This window comes from Mus musculus, chromosome 19, assembly GCF_000001635.26.
Source record: "Mus musculus strain C57BL/6J chromosome 19, GRCm38.p6 C57BL/6J".
Classification (NCBI taxonomy): Eukaryota; Metazoa; Chordata; class Mammalia; order Rodentia; family Muridae; genus Mus; species Mus musculus.
In genome coordinates, this window is record NC_000085.6 from 24964073 (window position 1) to 24979749 (window position 15677).

Consider the following 15677-nt stretch of genomic DNA (forward strand, 5'->3'; position numbering starts at 1 on the left):
TGTATACTCTTCTGCCTGAGATTCCCAAGAGTCCAGGTTAGTTGCATCTGTAGGTCTTCCTATGGAGTTCCTATCCCCTTCAGGATTGCAATCCTTGCACCTATTCTTCCATAAGAGTCCCCAAGCTCCACCCACTATTTGGCTGTGGATCTCTGCATTTGTGTGAGTTAGCTGCCAAGTGGAGCCTCTCACAGGACAGCCATGCTAGACTCCTGTCTGCAAGCACAGCAGAATATCAATAGTGCTTGCCCATGGGATGGATCTCTAGTTGAACCAGTCATTGGTTGGCCATTCCCTCAGTCTCTGCTCCATTTTTCTTGTATGCAAGATAAATTTTGGGTGGAAAATTTTGTCGGTGGTTTGGTGTCCCTACGGCACCATTGGGGTTCCTGCCTGGCCACAGGAGGTGGCTTACTCAAGTTCCATATACTCACTGTGGTGAGTCTCAGCTAAAGCCACCCCTATAGATTTTGGGAGTCTCCCCTATCTCAGTTCTCTGGAATGTCCTCGAGGTGCCCACTACACCCACACCCACACCCACACCAGCTGCAGATTTCCATTCATTCTCATGGCCATCTGGCCATTTCCCCTGAATCTCCCCACACCAGATCCTGAAAACTCCTCCAATTCCCCCACCCCATCCTCTCTCCCACCTAGCTCCCTCCATCTATCTGCCTCCTACAACTATTTTACTCCGCCTTCTAAGTGAGATTCGAGCATCCTCACTTGGGCCTTCCTTTTTGTTTCGCTTCTCTGGGTCTGTGGAGTAGAGCATGGGTAATACCCATGATATCCACGTATAAGTGTAAGTAATATCCACTATATCCACTTATAAGTGTAGAATGCATTCCATGCTTGTGCTTTTGAATCTGGATTACCTCGCTCAGCGTGATATTCTCAAATTCAATCCATTTGCCTATAAAACTCATGATGTCTTTGTTTTTAATAGCGAAATAGTATTTCATTGCGTAGATGTATCAAATTTTCTTTATCCATTCTTCAGTTGAGTGATGTCTCAGTTGTTTCCAGTGTCTGGCTATTATTATGAATAAAACTGAAAAGCAAGATTTTTATCTATTTAATATTTAGAGCCTCAGTTCTGCGGAGGTAATTAGATCTTATTTTTTTCTAGATTTTATTAAAGCATAATAGAAGATTTACCATTCTTCTAAGTGAGCCTTATTGATTAATTGAAAATGTCTTTTAAAGTAAATGAAAACAATTCCTGCATATAACATTGTAAAACGTATCACAGTTATTCATTTATCTTAAAATGCCCTCCACAGTTAGCTTTGTTATTTTATTTAATGTCAATGAATTTATGTTAACAGCAATAATTATGATATGTGGAGTCCTTAATATCTAATGAATTTCACACTAAGCATATTAAATATGTTTAACTCTGAGATAAATACTACTTGCATGCCCACTTCCTAGATGGGAAACTAAACATAAATAGGAAACTGAAGGACATTACGGATCATGCCCAAGGTCATAAAACAGTGAGCAACAGCTCTGTGGCTCACTCCAGAGCCGCCTGACCAGGAAGTTCATGTTCTGCCAAACCAGGCATCTGAAAGCTTTAAAAACAAAACATAAACCAGATAATAAATTCTTTAGGCTTTACAGGCCCCCAAAAAAATCAGCTATGGGGAGAATTTGATTATATAATAAAGGAGAAGACAGATTTCTACGACCTTCAAAATTCAGATTTCAGTTTATTAAAAATTGCGAAAACCATGAATAACTTGCAGTCCATTCAAAAACAAAAGAGGCAGCAGGCTATGGTTTATCAGCTCCTGATGTAACGTAATATTTTCTTACGCTGCAGCAAATAAAGTTTAGCAAAAAGAACTCCTTACTATCTTAAGTTTGGGTTCTAAATCACCCAGCACTCCAGCTAATTCTTGCTCTGCAGCTTCAAGTACACTCCAATTACTGTACACCTAGTAACCTCAGAAGAGGGGCTGAAGCTCAGAAATTATTCCTGCCCCTCTGGAGAAAGACCTGAGTTGCTCAGTATGGGATCTCTGCTCAGTAGGATCCCTGCTAGTGAAGAGTAAAACAGGTAAGTTTCCTGGGAATCTAGATTCTAGCAGCTCAGCTTTGTGACAGTCACCCTCGTTTATCAAAATCCTTGGGCATATTTTCCTGTCACTTCCCATTGTCCCATTTTTTTTTTCTTCCTTGAATAGTTATATCGGTCTCCATGAGAAAAGGTAAGTCAAAGGGAAAAAAATGCCAACTTGCCTTTCTTTTTTCTCTCACTTTTTTTTTTTTTTTTTTGTAACTTCCTGCATGGGCTTTGCTCATGGCCAGCAATAGCTCTTGGCTTAGAGAAAAGGAAACTGAGAGTTTCACAATTAGTCCACTTCTTCTTCTTTAGCAAATAAAACAAACAAAATATTTTTTATAAATATTTAATGTTTACCAGCTTACTTGCACATGAACATATCAGGAAGGCCTCAGAGTACTGGCAGCGATTCTTGTGACTGCTTTGGTTAAAACTGACTATTGGAATTCAGTGCTTGGTTCTCTTGTGTTAAAACACACAGCCACTCTAAAGAAATATATCCTTTCACTAGAATATTGAAAGTAGCCAACAGATGAGATACAGACATTTCCATGTTTTAGGAGGTACGACTTTCCTTTCTTTCTTTGTTTTTGTTTTTGTTGTTATGTTTTACTTTTGTTTTGTTTTGTTTTGTTTTGTTTTGTTTTGTTTTGTTTTGTTTTGTTTTATGAGACAGAGTTTCTCTGTGTAGCCCTGTCTGTCCTGGAACTCACTCTGTAGACTAGGCTGGCCTTGAACTCAGAAATCTGCTTGCTTCTGCCTCCCAAGTGCTGGGATTAAAGGCGTGTGCCACCACCGCCCAGCTATGACTTTCATTTCAAAGGCTGTTGGCAATACTTTTAAACTTTGGTATCTTGTGGTATTTGAATAAGGTTATTATTAATAAGGCTTAGCTTACATGCCAGTCACTTATAAAGCCAGATTCCTACAAATTCAAAGGCAAAACTAAACACTAAGGAAAGCCTGCAGGCAGACTAGCAGAGAGCTGCACGATTGTCTGTAAAATATAGTATTAAGCAAGGAGCTGTATTAAGCAAGACAAAAAAAAAGTGAAGTAATTTATGTTGTAATTGTTTAGGGAGATAATTTAAGCAATATATTCTTTCAATAAAAATTTGGAACTAATTTTTGTGGCTTAACATTTTACTGTCTAACATTTATAGATTTAAGGAAGTATATTCCAAACACACAGGAGTATTTTCTTAAATGTAAATATAAGGTCACTATTTCTTAAATGTAAATAAAGACACAGAAATGAATGAGAGCTCTCCACCTCTCTTCCTCAGGCCCCTCTCTCTATTGCCCTCAAAGAGTGCTCAATTCACTGAGCAAAGACCTGAATTGGAGACCAGTATTTTCTAATTCCTTCAACTCCTTTTGGGCAAGTTCTCTGTCTTAGTAACTCCATGATGTTCTAACAGAACACGGAACTGGGGACCTTGCAAATGAAAGAAAGCTACTTCATGAAACTCTGAAAACAGTGAAGTCCAAGATCAAGGCATTCGCAGGTGTGTTGTCTGATGAAGGCATGGCATCTGTGTCCTCCCGAGAAGACATGTGCTGTGTCCTCAGCGGGCCAATGATCAGAAGCCCTACATTTTTGTATGAGATCATTAATCTCATCCATGAGGACAAACCATGTTACTTACTCACTCCTAAAGGCCTCACCTCTTAATACTGTCACACTGGTGATTAAACTCCGACTGTATAAATTTAGGGGACACATTCAGAACACAGCACCCACTAAAATTGTACTGAAAGACAAAGATTAATGAAACTTTCATAAGATTAATTTACTTCTTTTTATTAATTTAACATTTCCTTCCTGCCCATGAGCCTCAGTGTGGGCTGCTTCAAATTCATAGCAACATAGATTTTTCAAGCCACTTCCTTCTCTCCACCTCTTTACGTCTTCTTTCTTTAAGGAAATGTCCTCAAATGAGTAACTTTCAGCATACTTATTCTCCTACACAGTAACTATATTGTTTCACTGGTACAATAAATATCTGAACTAACAGGAGAGTTCCTGAGCTAAGGACTCTATTATTCCTCCTCCCCTTCTTTACTTAAAAAAATAATTGTTGGGCTGGCGAGATGGCTCAGTGGTTAAGAGCGCCGACTGCTCTTCCGAAGGTCCTGAGTGCAAATCCCAGCAACCACATGGTGGCTCACAACCACCCATAATGAGGTCTGCCGCCCTCTTCTGGTGTGTCTGAAGTCAGCTACAGTGTACTTACATATAATAAATAAATAAATCTTTTTAAAAAAATTGTTGAGAATTTCATTTATTAGTACACTGTATTTACACCATTCCAAGCCTTCCCTGTCCTCCTTCAACTCCTCCAGTATCTCCCCTCCCTCAAATTCATGACCTGTCCTTTTATAATTTATATTTTGTGTGTGTGTGTGTGTGTGTGTGTGTGTGTGTGTACAACCATTGATTACCTTATCTACAGGTGAGGCCATATGAAGTTTTCCACCATCCATGTCTACTTGTGTGCTCATTGTGCAGAGGAGGGATACAGGCTAAGATTTCATGAGTACAATATCCTTGTCCTATCTGGAAGACATGTTCTCTCAGCTGGCATCCTGGTCTCTCCTGGCTCTCACAACCTTTGCAACCCCTATTCCATGATGTTCCCTGAGCCTTGGGTGTTGAGGGTTGAACTGTGGATGTATCATTTGGGGATACACATCCTATTGTCACTTATTGTCTATATTGTTACCAGTGTGGATCTCTGTAGTAGCCTCTATCTGCTGCACAAAGAATTGAGAGGTGCACTTACTGTGTGTGCAAGTATTTAGTATACAGTACAATTGGAAGCTAGATTGACTTAGGAAAATGGCAGTAGTATGTTCTCTGCTAGGGTCTATGACATCTGTGGCTATAAGGTCTTGGGGCTAGGCTTACAATCCCAGGTATGAGTTCTTGTCTTAGTTTGCCATCTATCTCTGTGATAAACACCATGACCAAAAGCATCTTGGGAGGAAAGAATTTACTTTATTTTACAGCTTATACTCTATTGTGAAGGGAAGTCAGGGTAAGAACTTAAGGCAAGAATATGGGGCAGGGCCTGAAACAGACAATGGAGGAATGCTGATTACTGAATTACTACTCTTTGTGGCTGCCTCAGCTTGCTTTTTATAACACCTAGGACCATCTGCTCAGGGGTGGCACCAGCCACAGCAGGCTGAGCCCTCCCACATCAATTAAGAAAAAGTTCCACAGAGTTGCCTGCAGGCCAATCTGCTAGAGGCATTTTCCTCATTGAAGTTGCTTCTTTGCACATGACTTTGGACTGTGTCAAAATGACAAAGACCTAACCAGCAGAGATTCACTCCTGCTGGGCTAGCTTGAAGTCCAATCTGCTGTTGCTTATCCCCAAGGTAAAAGTGCCACTTATTAGTACTGTTACACCAATTATTGTTATAATTTCCAGGCTTCACAGCTGGATAGGTCCATTGGTAATGTCTCTACCTTGGCAGTTTGTGTGGCATCTTCAGGGAACCATCTGTTGTGGGAAATTTTTTTAAAAAATGAACCCGCCAACTCTCCTTGGGTCAGACCACGCTCCTGTGCTCCTAACGGCCCGCCAAGTCTCTGGCCACACTGGACGACAGGGCTCCTGCCGGGCCATCTCTCCAGCTTCCCACCTCCAGTTCCTCTTGCAACCACATAACGCCCTAAGCACCCCATGGTCAGCCATCACATCACAATATCCAGTACCCCACTAGAATCAAGACTCTTAATGCTTAATTAATCAATCAGATTTATGTATCAATAATATCACAATTTATAAGATGCCAATGCAATAATTTCAGAGCCAATTGATGATAAAAGTGCTATCCCAATATTTCTAACCTTGTGAAATCATAGCTCCTTGTGGCTGGAAAACGCCACGTGGGTACACATCCACAGCCGTGGTTCTTCTCCTTGGGGGAGAAGCTTCCAGGCCAGCTTGGTTCCTCTAAGTCCTGTGTCTGAAGAGAGTGGTATCTTCAGCAATGGGGTCTTACCTTCAAGTTCTGTGAGGTAAGCAAAGACAATGGCAATTAGCTTATACTGTTTGGGGGACCTTTGGATCCTCTTACACGCGTTCTCGCGACCGGCCAGGAAGAACACAACAAACCGGAATCTTCTGCGGCAAAGCTTTATTGCTTACATATCTTCAGGAGCAAGAGAGCAAGAGAGAGAATGGCGAAACCCTGTCCCTTTTAAGGAGAATTATCCTCCACCTAGGACGTGTCACTCCCTGATTGGCTGCAGCCCATCGGCCGAGTTGTCGTCATGGGGAAGGCAGAGCACATGGAGTGGAGAACTACCCTTGGCACATGCGCAGATTATTTGTTTACCACTTAGAACACAGGATGTCAGTGCCATCTTGCAACGGCGAATGTGAGGGCGGCTTCCCACAAGATCCCCTTGACCAACAATATAAGGGGAGATGTCTCTTGCTTGGCACTTGGGTTTTTGCTAGTCTATAACTCTTTTGGGGAGCATTATCACCCCATGTGGAATAATCCCATATAAATTATATACATATATATGTATATATATATATTCACACATATGTTATGTGTATGTTCTAAGTGAGCTTAGAAAATAACTTGTATCCCCATGGCTTTTTCAAACACTCTCAGTGCCGTTTATCTCCTCTCTCTTCCTCTCCCTTTGCACACCCCCTCACCAGTTAAACTTGCTCTGCTTTCTTCTTTTCCCCCTTCTTAGCACCCATGTCCTACTAACCTCTCCTCTAGAGTTCCCTCTACTCTTCCATGGTCCCAGTTTACTATCCTGGATTCTGTCGTTACTCCAGGTTATATACTCTGAAGATCTACAAAGAAGAGAAACCATGAAAGCACTCCATACCCAACTATAGAGACACTTGGTTGTCCATGCTTGTTGCTGCTCTATTCACAATAACTAGGAAATGGAGGCTGCCTCTGCATCCATACCTGGAGAATGGATAATAAAAACATAGTACACATACACAGTGTACTATATTAATCTGTAGAGTAAGACTTGAGGGTAAGTAGATGGAACTGGAAAATATACTGAGTGACATAATCCAGACCCAGAAAGACAGGTTCTGAATATTTTCTCTTCTTTGTTTCTAAAGCCCAAAGATTAAACTATGTGGATGTCTCCCAGAAGTGAGGAACACCCATCCCAGTCTCCTCTGCATCTATATGTGTCCAAGTGAGAAAATTCTGGCTATGGAACATATGCCTGTGACAACGACCTGGCACCTAGCATCTTTCTTTATTTCTCCTTTGGTCCTCTTGTCTAGGATGTGGGAGTGATGGTTACAGCACATCCTGCTTGCTGACGATGAGAGCTGCGCATAGGAGGAAGTGGCACGGGGACTTAGAAACAGTCCCTCCTGTGGTCAATGCCTCCGGAGGACTGCACCAAACCACAGAAGAGGGTAATAGAAATCGCATGTTGTTTAGAGTTCTGTTTATGCCTCTGAAACTAGTCATGACCAATATGAGGTTTTTATTTGGTTAGCTGTCTTTAGGATAGCACGTATAACCCCTTGATAAAATGTTTAAAGAGAACAGAAGTGTTATAATAAAAAGCAGGGTCTCTCTCGCCACTGCCAGTCTCTTTTCTGTCACTGAGACTGAAAAATCAGTGTGAGCTGCTTAATGGATGCCAATACACTTTAATTGTGTGATCTACAACTTTGCTGCTGCTTATTATTTTAATATGCATATGTATCTTTTGGGTTTTAAAAAAGATTTATTTATTTATTTATATGAGTATACTGTAGCTGTATTCAGACACATCAGAAGAGGCACTGAATCCCATTACAGATGGTTGTGAGCCACCATGTGGTTTCTGGGAATTGAATTCAGGACCTCTGGAAGAGCAATCAGTGCTATTAACCGCTGAGCCATCTCTCCAGCCGCCATGTATCTCTTGCTTTTAACTTAAATAAGAACAGCTAGGCTTTGTTCTAGAACTTGACTTCCTCACATGAAAATATGCACTGTTGCTGCTTTCTTCTCATAAGAATGAGGCGTATGTCCATGGGTGCTATAGTGGTACAAACATTACATGGGTGACCAATGACTTTCTGATTAGATTTAAGGCCCACTCCACAAAAGAAAACACATACTTGCTACAATTAATCTGACTGAGAACCCACTATAATTCCCTAAATGGAAATAGCTAGATAAATTTAACTTACATTAGAGTAAGGCTTTGCTTTGTCTTGTAAAAGTTGCTAGAACCAACTTTTTAATTTTAGCAGCCTTTAAAGGAAAAAAGGGTGGGGCAGAAAGATCTCCAATGAAATACTCTCATTGTTTTGGGGAGATGGAGATTGCACACAGTGCTTCATGCTTGATAATATACACACTGTCACTGAACTTCAACCCCAGCCCCAAAGCATTCTAATCAATAAAAGAACCCACACTATAAGATGTGAAAGGTTCATCTAGACCTTAAATACAAACTTAATTTTTATAGCATTCATACCCTATAGATTATAGCATAAGCCTTATTTCCTCAACACACATTATGTAGTAGTTTTATGGTCATTCCATGATTTAAAGTGAGATTAAATAAATTGGTTAAATAATTTATTAAATTAAATAAAGAACAGTTGACTTGTTCTTTCTCAGTAAACATTGTTGAGAAAACAATATATCACAACCAAAAGAAAGTGTGCATTCAACAAACCTATTAGCAGAGCTAGAGTGCCTACCTGGACTTTGGCCCCATCTAGATAGTGCTCCTTTTTTATGGTATGTCTGAGAATGTATACACTCACCCCATTATCTTCTCTCAGAGGGGTTCACACTTGCATTATCCTTTGTTCAAATGCTCTTGGGTGAGAGACCTGTTCTTCCAGTATTTTCATTAAAGATGCAAATTATAATCAATTATAATTTCTTCTGATATTGAACAAAATCAAACCAAAAATATTAGGTTTAGAGCACAAGATCGAGAGCAGACCTTGAACCTCACCTGGGCAGCACAGTAGAGCCGGCCCTGGTTGTGGAGGCTGTGCTGAGTGCAGGAAAACCAGCCCTGCCTCTTGTCTGCTGGGTGGTGGTGTGGACAAGGGAGAGCTGCCCTCATCCCCTCCCTCCTCCCTTGCCACCTACGGCAGGGCAGAGAGCAGGCACCTTGGTTATGAGAGTGGGAGAACTAGCTCTGTTCTTCACTGGCTGCAATACTTGGGAGAGTGGGCCCTGCACCTTGCCTGGGTAGAGGGATAGAGCTGGCCCTGGTAGCAGGGGTGGTAGGAAGGGGGTCAGGAGGGGGCACAGAGGCTGGGGGGTGTTGCTGGTGAGCCTTCTTTGAGGTCATGAGAACTGGAGAGCAGACCAGTGAGTCAGGTGCCTCTCAGGCACGGATTCAGGGTTTTGAATTGGCCCACCCCATCTGTGAGCAACTCGAGTGGTGAACGGGCTGGTCCTGCAGAACCAAAGCTACAGGATATCCATGACACAGGCAACCACAGAATATCTGACAAGAGTCCTGGTGAGGTCCCATACTGATAGAGTAGCAGAAGTCAGTGGCCTCATACCACACATCCCTTTAATCCCAGGAGACAGAGGCAAGGAGATATCTGAGTTTAAAGCCAGCCCGGAACAGAGCAAGTCCCAGGTAAAGGAAAACTTAAGTTCCAGCGAGTCCAGGCAAGGTGGTACATGCAGTTAATCCCAGCATTCAGGAGATCAGTAGAGCAGATCTCTGAGTTCACAGTCAATCTACAGAGCAAGTTCCAAGTTTAGGCAGTGCAGAAGTTGGAAAACAGAAAGCTGATGATAATGTAATAAAACAAGGGAGCAGGCTACATTCAAGCTCCAGCAAGCAGCAGAAACTCAGCAGCTTTGGCCATGTGGCTCTGGCTTTATAATCAAGAGTAGAAGGGAATACTGGGACAATTGATGCTGGTTAGTTATAGCTAAGAAATTAGCTGTGATTAAGAAGAGATCAGCATCAATGAGGTGAAATCTTCTGGGAAGTGTTTTCCTGAGAGCACAAAGAAACTGTGTTCCAGAGATAGCCAAGGTTGTATCTTGATAATATGTAAGCATCACCCAGGTGATGTTGGTTTTGAAGGCATGAAGGGGTCACAGAGAGCAGCTGAGGCTTGCCACTATGAGAGGCCAGAGAAGGCCATTGGTGAAGTGCAGCCTCAGTTGCAGTTGACAGCCCAGGACTGAAGGGTCATTCAAAGGAGTTGAAGCTCAGCACTAAAAAGAATGCCTATGAGAGGCTATTGGTGAAGCCTAGTTGCAGTAGAAAAACCCAGTTAGAGATGCCAGTACCAGAGGATGACCACCAAGAACAGCAGCAACAGTGGGATGGAGTCAAACAGAGCCTAGAATGCTACAGAGGACAGAGCTAGAGAAATGACCCAAGTCCTTTGGAGGAGCCCAGAAGATCATGTGTGGATCTCAGCCATTGGAAAAAGAAGCTGTGAAGTTGAAGTTGACTTGGAAACATCAGAATGTCCAAGATGCCAGAACGGTGGGATAGCTGCCGAGGAAAGCTGCTAACAGGGAATGGAACCAGCTCAGGAGAAATAAGTTTTTTGATTCTGAATGCCAGATCTGCTAACAGCAGTTAACAAGGATGAAAGATCTGAAGAGCACTTTGATATCCAACATGGAGACATGGAGATGTGGAGTTTGGAGTTTGTCCATCTGATTTTCGGTCTTGCTTTGGTCCAGTATTTCCTTATTCTGATGTTTAGGAATGGTAACATATATCCTTTGGTGTTAGAGATATGTATTCTGCATTTTGATTTTGATTTTATAGGGAATGTCAGTTAAGTGATTGGATGAATATCAGAAGAGACTTTGAACTTTGGACTTTTAACATTGTTAAGATTGTTATAGACTATGGGGACTTTGCAAGTTGGACTAAATGTATTTTGCAGTATGCTATGGCTAGGCATGTCCCCATTGACTCATGTGTTTGAACAAGTCTATGGGGGCCGAAGAGTAGAATGTGGTGGTTTGAATATGCTTGACCCAGGGGGTAGCACTATTAGAAGATACGGCCTTGTTAGAGTATATGTGGCCTTGTTGGAGGAAGTGTGTCACTGTAGGGGAAGGCTCTGAAACCCTCCTCCCATTTGCCTGGAAGTCAGTCTTCTAGCAGCCTTATTTAGGTCAAGATGTAGAATTTTCAGCTCCTCCTATGCCATCCTGCCTGGATGCTGCCATGCTCCTACCTTAATGATAATGGACTGAACCTCAGAGCCTGTAAGCCAACCCCAATTAAATGTTGTCCTTTATAGGAGTTGCCTTGGTCATGGTGTCTCTTCACAGCAAATGGAAACCCTAACCAAGACAGAAGTTGGTACTAGGATTGGGGTTTGAATCAATGTAGACATATGTCAATTGTATTGCAGTGAATATTTGCAAGCAAAGAAGTGTGGACAAAAGAGTAAACTGAGAGACACACTGTGACAGGGTACAGATTCTACAATGAGATTTTTTTCCTCTATTGGATGGGAGAGGTGGCAAGGGTGGAGAGTAAGTACATAGGGAGGGGAAGATGAGTGGCATGGAACACATGTTGTGAAATTGATAAGAACCAATAAATAGATAAAAAAAAACCCAAAATTGTTTTTAAAAGATATACTGCTGCCCTGGGAAATAACAGCAAGGATTATTTATAGGGTTGTGTCAAATCAAAAGGCTCTTCACAGCTAAAGATAGAACAGAATGAAGAGATAGCCCAAGACTGGAAAAAAAAACCATTATCTGCTATCCATCTGATAGGTCTGTGATACAGAATATAAAAATAGTTTAAAAATTACATGCCAAAAGAACAAATAATCCAAACAACCAATAGGCAAAAGAACTTAAAAGTTCTTACAAGAAAAGAAGTGACCAGAAAAATAAAAGAAGTACAACTCTAAACTACCTTGAGATTTTAATCTCATTCAAGTCAGAATGACTATCGTGAAGAAAGGAAAAGCACGGGCAAGGTTGGGAAGGCATAGGGAGTTGGTTCTTTACACTGATGGTGGGAATGTAAGTTACTGCTGCAATGAAAATGCCGTGTGAAAACTGCTTAAAACCAAACAAACAAAAAGCAAAGGAACTACTACATGATCTAGCTATAGTACTTTGGGGTATACATCTGGAAAAAAATCCAAGTCGGCATGCCACAAAGATACATGCACATCCGGGTTTATGGTGGCCCAGTCCACAGAAGGCAAGGAATGGAATGAGCCTAGGTACCCACCAGCAGATAAGATGACTTTTACATAAAGTACCTACACACAGTGGAGTTTTATTTAGCCATAAGAAGAACAAAATCGTCATTTTTCACAACAATGGGTGGAACTGGAGATCATTGTGCAAAGTGAAATAAGGCAGAGTCATGGAGTCAGAAAGAAAACAAAAGAACATGAAAGAACAAGGGAGCAAGGGAGAGTGGGGGAGAGGATGGGGAGAGTGGGGGAGAGGGTGGGGTGCAAGGGAGAGTGGGGGAGAAGATGGGACAAAGAAGTGCTCAATGGATGTGTGTGTGAATATGATCAATATACATTATAGCTTGTATGAAAATATCAATCCCATTATTTTATATAATCGGAACGTGCGAAAGCAAAGGAGGTCACTGAAGAATTTAGGGACTGTCTACCTCTTGATTGTATTGTTTGCTAGATGAATGAATTTGCCAGCAGTCATGGATTAATAAACTAAGACTTACACTATATACATATGCCTATGTATATACTATATGATATATACTAAATATATATACTAAATACTATATATACTAAATATTATATATACTAAAACACATAGCATATATACTAAAATGTATAGTGTATATATGTACATATGTACACACACACACTAAAATTCATGAAAATTGTTGCAAAAAAGTTAATGGAGATCTCTCGTTTGAGTACAATCATGAAAACACTGGATCAATATTAACATCACATAAACTACTATTTAGAACAAAATGTCATAAAATATTTTATATAGATTATAAGTTAATATTTATAAACATTAGAATAAGTAAAATATATTAACTCTAAAACATCTTTACGCAGAAGGAGAAAAATGCAGCGTAGTGTGCTTAGTGGTTCCATTTGGGGGAAGAAAGGGAGAGAGAGAAGATGGCTAATATAGCCATATATGTTTTCATTGCTTGTCATTTTTCTAAGTTGTTGCTTTCAAAGCAATGGGTAGAACTTTAGTCTACAAAGTCAACATTTGCTTCTTATTATCAAACCACTGTCATTTGCCCAGCTTAAAACAAAACTTTTCTTTGTATTTTGACTTTTCACTTTGAAACCTTCAACCTACAAAAGTTACAATTACTTGACAGGGCTTCTCCCGTGCCCTTCATCTTTACCTATCTTCCAATTACTGTAGTGTTGCAGAAGGCAGGAGATTAACACTGGCAGGTTATCATTAATTACTTTTTAGACTTTATTTGAATTTTGCCATTTGTCTCAGGAAAGTCCTATTTGTGTCTGGGTTCCATGTTACATTTCTGAATTCCAAGTAGTGTGGTTAAGCAAAAACAGAAGAATTGTCACAAGTTCAAGACCAGCACGGCCTATATAGAGAAATCCAGACTAGCCAGGGCTGTATAGTGAAACCCTGTCTCAAAAATTTAAAAAAAAAAATTAGAAATGCAAAAAACACCCAGAAAAACCAATAAATAATAATAAGATAAAATAAATTCCTAGTTCTGGGATTTCTGCACCAGGGAACCAACTCAGGAAACCATGGTACATATTGTTCTCTTGTTTCATTTTAGTCAAGGATCTTAATCTCTGTCCTTCACATTTTTAATTTTCACAACTTGGCAAGAATATTGGTGAGTTATTCTGGAGAGTGTCTCGACTCGGGTCTGCACTACGTTGCTCGTGCTTACATCTGGATTACACATTCTTAGCAAGGACGCTTCCAAGTTAATATTGCCCACTTCTCCAGACATCACCTCAGAAAGCACCTGACGTCCCCAGTCCCTAACTACTCCTGCTAGCACCATCCTGTGATCAAAGTGCCTGCCAGCTTTCTCCACCTTAAAGTTACTGTTTCCCACTGTGGTTAATGAGTCCCTAGTGGAGAGACACTATGCAAATATCTTGTATCCCTCCCCCACCCGCCCCCTCTTCAGTGCGACTCTTGATCTTATGCACACTAGGCAGAAGCTCTGCCGCTGAGATGTATCCCAGGCGTCTTTCTGGCCTTTGTTTTATTTGTCGGTCTGTCTGTCTGTCTGTCTGTGACAAGGCCTCCCTGGTGTAGCCCAAGATGACCCTGCACTCACTATGTAGCCCAGGAAAGTCTCATTCTCACCGTTCTCTTGCCTCTGCTTTGAGTGCTGGGAATTACAGGTCTGAATCCCACAAGCTGGCACCACCACTCCCCATACCCCTTGGGTTTGTTGTTGTTGTTTTGCTTTGTTTTTAATCATACTTTAGTGGGCTAATTTATAAACCATTCTCATTTCATAAAAATATAGATTTGTTGTAGCATAATTTACCATTATAAGTGCACAACTCAATAGGTTTTTAACCGCATGTATATATCTGTGCAAGAACTCACTACAGTCTAATCTTAGAACACTTTCATTGTACCAAAAACCCTTTAGGGACTGGCAATATGGCTCAGCAGGTAAAGGAGATGGCCGGCTATGTAAGCCTTATGACCTGAGCTTAATCTCCAGAACCTATGTAAGGATGGAAGGAGAGAACCAACTACACAAAATTATCCTCTGACCGCCACATGAACTTTGTGGCACACATACACACACACACACACACACACACACACACACGCACGCAATAATAATACAGTTCCTTTGCATCTGTTTACATTAGTCTTAGTCTGCTCTCTACTTCAGGCCCTGGGTAACCACCTATCTGCTTTCTGTCTTATCCACATGACTTTTACTCTTGTCTATCACTGTGTTATCAGCAGCTTTTGTGAACTTTTGACGTCAAAGACAGTCCCAGTTCAATTCCCATTGCTGGGATAAAGACCACGACCAAAATCTACTTGGGCAGGGCAGAGTTCATTTCAGCTTACAACTCAGGTCATACTACATCATTGGAGGAAGTTGGGGTAAAAATTCAAAGTAGGAACTGAAGCACAGGGCAGAGAGGAATAGTATTTACTGGCCCTAGTATCCATGGCTTGCTCAATGCTTTCTTATACAACCCAGGACCAGCAGCTACCCAGAGGCAGCACTGCCCACAATGGGCTGGACCCTCCCACATCAATCATCAATGAAGAAAATGTCTCACAGAGTTGCTCTAATGGAGGTATTTTCTCAACTGAGGTTCCCTCTACAGAGGAGCCCCTACATTATGCCAGGTCAACAAAAACAACAACAAAAATCAAACTAGCACAAAGACATAATCTTTGATCTGTAAAAGCACTTTTGACTATTTGGACTTTTTCCAAACCTACCACACAGACTCTTAAAGGAGTTGTACTTTGTTCTTACCCTTCCCTAGCTGAATTGGGTTAGCTCCAAGTTCACAGGTACCTTGGACTGTGACTATACATGCTGATGAGGCCATTAGAGACATAATTGAGGTAACAGGAGGTCATACAGGTAGGCATTAATTCAGTGTTCGAGGCCTGATAA